The sequence below is a fragment of the Trichechus manatus genome, unplaced genomic scaffold (assembly GCF_000243295.1).
Source record: "Trichechus manatus latirostris isolate Lorelei unplaced genomic scaffold, TriManLat1.0 scaffold00015, whole genome shotgun sequence".
Taxonomy (NCBI): domain Eukaryota; kingdom Metazoa; phylum Chordata; class Mammalia; order Sirenia; family Trichechidae; genus Trichechus; species Trichechus manatus.
In genome coordinates this window covers 27,288,433-27,293,437 of record NW_004443951.1, presented here as the reverse complement: position 1 = coordinate 27,293,437, position 5,005 = coordinate 27,288,433, and positions in this window count along the sequence as shown.

Sequence of the window (5,005 nt, the reverse complement as noted above, 5' to 3'; positions counted from 1 at the left end):
GTCCACCATCCCACACCAGTGGCCCCATCCCCATGTCTGCAGCAGTGCCTCCATAAAGATTATGAATGGAAAGAGGAAGAAGGTGCCTGCGGCGGAGGGGCTCTGAGACAAGGATGTCGCAGAGAAATGCCGCAGCGGCTTCCTCTTGTAGCAGCCCAGTTTAGGCCTGGCATTATGTTTCCAAATTATTAAATTGAATACACACACACATAACTTTGTTGTCGTTTCTTCCCTGAGGCAAGATGGACTTCTCAGGTTCTTTAGCAATCTCTAAATGTAAGGGGAAAGACAGGAATGACTGGAAAATATCAGAGGTGGAGATGCAGGCATCACACTTGCAAATGGGCATTTGGCCCCTTTTCCCAGAAGGGCAGAGCAAGGCAAGGTCTGAGGCCAGGATGAGGTTTTCAAGATGGAGAGAAAAGGGGAGGTCACAGAAGCCCTGCCCCTGCTGACTTGGCCCCGGGCCTCAGACTCCACATGGTCAACCCCAGAGCCAGGCAGAGACTCCCTCGAGAGGCTGCTGCCATCCCCCTCAGCCTCTCTGAAGAGGAGCTTCCTCATCAGTAACGGACATAATCCATCCCGCTCACAGGGCTGCTGAGAGACTCAGGGGTCTGACACTGTGCCTTGCTGAGGAGGCCCCGATAAATAGGGGGAGTTTCACAGGGACTTGGATCAGTCCTGTGCCATCTTCATGATCCTCGCTATGTTTGGTCCACTGTTGTGGCTATTGTGTCAATCCAATCTCGTTTTCATTGACCCTCCACTTTACCAAACACGATGATCTTTTCTAGAGATTGGTCTTTCCTGATGATGTGTTCAAAGGAAGTGAGCCAAACTCTCACCGTCCTCACTTCTAAGGAGCATTCTGGTTGTATTTCTTCTAAGATTGATTTGTTCATTCTTCTGCCAGTCCACCGTATATTCAATATTCTTCGCCAGCACCACAGTTCAAACACATCAAATCTTCTGTCTTCCTTTTTCATTGTGCCACTTTCACATGTGTATAAAACAATTGAAGAGACCATGGCTTAGGTTAGGCACACCTTAGTCATCAAAGTGACATCTTTACTTTTTAACACTTTAAAGAGGTTTTCTGCAGCAGAGTTGTCCAATGCAATACATCGTTTGATTTCTTGACTGTTGCTTCCGTGGGCATTGATTGTGGATCTAAGTAAAATGAAATCACTGACAACTTGAATCTCTCTTCTTTATTTATCATGATGTTGTTTATCAGTCCATCTGGAACCCCTGGGGCCCCTCAAAAACTAGGGAGGGCAGAGGCATAGCAGAGGGAGTGTGGACTTCGTTTAAATCTCTTTTCTCTCTGATACTTAGAACTAAGGACACATCGGCTAGGTCCTGACTCAACCACTGGCTGAGTGCACGTGGGGAAGTGATTTGAGGACAACTGCTAAGGATGATAAAGGATGAGAAACCCACAGCCCTGTGGGCATCTGATAATGATGCTGATGACAACAGCGACGATGATAACCCATCTCTGTGTGCCAGGTACCATGCCAGCTCCATACTCCATGTCTCCCGGAATCCTCACCACAGTCTCCTGAGGAGGGGCCCCATTTGAGATAAGGAGATTGAAGCTCAGGGAGAATCCATCACTTGCCTGTCTCCATATTGGGGCCCTCTTGGCTCTACGGTTGCCTAAAAACCCCAGATTTACCAGTTGACACCACCTCATAGTACAATGTAAGATCTGCCTGTGTTCCGAGGGTGGCACAGAAAAGGTGAGTGTCCTGAATAGACGAAATCTGCAGAGGCAGATGTCAGCAAAGATGGAGTACTGTGTCCTCCAAGATCAGCCTTGTCAGAGGTAGCCATTAGGGGACAAATGTGGCTTGGCTGCATTCCACCTCAGGATGCACTAAGGAAATTGCTACAAGGACAGTAGAGTGAAGGGAGAATCCATCAGCCCATGGCAGGGAGGGGCTGCCTGTGATCTCCTGGGGGGTGAGGGGCAAGGAGGACAGGGGCTCTCAGAGTCTATTCCTAAGACAGGAACTGTTGGGTTCAAAAGACACTTATGACTCATATTTGTCCCATGAGACCCAATTCCAAGAAAATTTTAGAACTGCTGGAAATAGAGCATCTCTCTCTTTTCTGTGAACTTGGAATGGTGAGAAGGTCATCTTGGAGATGTGCAGCCTCCAGGAGGACAGGGGCTGCCTTAGGTTAGGGCCACCACAGAGAGGATCAGAGAGACCCTGGCTTGGTGACATTGTTTAAGAACCCAGATCTATCCATGCCTGAGACCATCCCTTTTGTTACTTTAGTCATTTTGAGTTGACTTCCTATCCTTTGTGCCTGAAATAGTCACAACTACGTTAGAAATATTATCAGACAATGTTTCACAATTAGGAAGACTGAAGATGAGAGAGGTTAAGTAACTGCCCAAGGGGACCCAGCTAGAAAACGAGAACGAGGGCATGAACACAGGTCTGTCTGCCTCCAGACCATGTGGACTTACATAAAGTCCTCTTTGGGGCCACGTGACTCTTTAGGGCAGCTGTCTTCCATGTGGCATCCATGTGGAGACTCAGAGATTCAGGCTGCTTTGATCTTATGGCTCCACTATCTCAGAATAAGGCCTCTTTCCTGATCCCCAGGGCAGGGAAAGAGATGATTGGTGGGTCTCACACAGCGATCAAATGCTACAAACAAAAGTGATGCGCATCTCCTATGATCACAACCCATTGGTGAGAAATAATCACATGACCCCAAATAACTTCAAAGGAGACAGGGAGTGTAATCTTCCATGTGCCCAGAAGGAGAAGAGACCCTGATGTAGGTGAGCTCTAGAAGTCTCTACCACATGCCTGTATCATCTGAGTCTGTGGACCCTGAAGTGGGCAGTAGCACCTCAAACCCACTTTGGAATAACAATAAAAGTAAAATAGCAATTTTATTATTACCATTATTAAGATAATAATAGTAATACTATCATCATTATTATTATTACTGCAAGCACTTTTGTAGTGGGTGTATGCGCCTGGAGCTCTTCTAAATACTTTACACCTAATTTACTTATTCACTCCTCACGGCAACCCTATGAAGCAGTTGTTGTTGCTGTTAGGTGTCAAGTCGGTTATGACTCATAGTGACCCTGCGTATAATAGAATGAAACACTGCTCAATTCTGCTTCATCCTCACAATTGTTGCTATGTTTGAGCCTATTGTTGCAGCCACTGTGTCAATCCATCTATTGAAGGTCTTCCTCTTTTTAGGCAACGCTCTACTTTACCAAGCATGATGTCCTTCTCCAGCGACTGATTCCTCCTGGTAACATGTCCAAAGTACATGAGACAAAGTCTTACCATCCTTGCTTCTAAGAAGCCTTCTGGCTGTACTTATTCTGAGAATATTTGTTCATTCTTCTGGCAGTCCATGGTATATTTAATATTGAGCAAATAATCCAAGAAGCTGGACTATATGAAGAGTGTGGCATAAGGATTGGAGGAAGACTCATTAATAACTTGTGATATGCAGAAGATACAACCTTGCTTGCTGAAATGAAGATCAAAGACTACAGCCCTCAGTATGGATTATACTTTAACATAAAGAAAACAAAAATCCTCACAACTGGACCAATAAGCAACATCATGATAAACTGAGAAAAGATTGAAGTTGTAAAGGATTTCATTTTACTTGGATCCGCAATCAACGCCCATGGAAGCAGCAGTCAGGAAATCAAACAATGTATTGCATTGGACAAATTCGCTACAAAAGACCTCTTTAAAGTCTTAAAAAGCAAAGATTTCACTTTGAGGACTAAGGTATGCCTGACCCAAGCCATAGCATTTTCTATCATCTCATGTGCATGCAAAAGCTGGACAATGAATAAGGAAGACTGAAGAAGAATTGATACATTTGAATTATGGTATTGGTGAAGAATACTGAATATGAAGCAGTTATTATTATCTCAGTTTTACAGAGTGGGAAATTGAGGCACAGAGAGGCTAAATAAGATGCCCAAGTTCATACAGCTACTGAGTCCCCATGCCAAGATTCTCACCCAGGCTGTCTGGCTTCAGAGTCTGGGTTCTTAACCACTACATAGCTTTACCTGCATGAAGTGCAGTGAAGAGAGACGAAGCAAATAAATATAATTGATGGGGAACTCGAGCAAAAGATGTAAACAGAATTACTTGGGCAAATTGTCTTTTATAAAGTACAATCTGGTGGTTCAGGCTTCAACAAATATTCGCTAAATATCTATTATGTGACAGGCCCTGTTCTAGGCACTGGATGTACTGGAGGGAGGGACACCAGCTGGGAAGCTATTGCAACCGGTGAGTCAACAGAGAGTCAGAGAAGGAGAAGAGACATGCCCATATCACCCAGCAGAGTTGGGATGTGGACCAGCTCCTCTGACTCCCTGCTTAAGGCTGCTCTGCCAAGGCTGCTTTTTGTTCTTGTCTTGAGGCTTCCTGGAAGCCCCAGAATTTGATTTGATTATCAAATTTCTGGGAAACAGGAGCGACAGGCCAGGGCTCTGTGTGACAATGATATAATGAAATATCACATGGGGCTCATCGAATCAGTAAAATAAATAAATAAAACTGTAATACTCAATGCTGGTGAGTGTGTGGTGAGACAGGCATTCTTATTCAGTGCTGCTGGGGGGAATGTCAATCAGGCCAATCTTTCATTGAAAGTGATTGGGTGATAAAGATCATAAGACCTAAATTTATATTTATACCCTTCAATGCAATGATTCCACTTTTAGGAATCTATCCTGAGGAAGTGACCAGGGATTTAGGCAAATAATGCTCCAAGATTTTCATCACAGCTTGATGACGTGTAAGAGTGAAACACTCTAACCCCCTAAGTAAGGATGGTGATGATGATGATGCTAAGCAAAAGAATAGTAAAAGTGGTGCAAACAATTAATGGACTCAGCTATTAACCCAAAGTTTGGTGGATCGAGTCCTGCCAGAGGCATCTTGGAAGAAAGGTCAGGCTGTCTACGTCTGAAAAAAGCAAC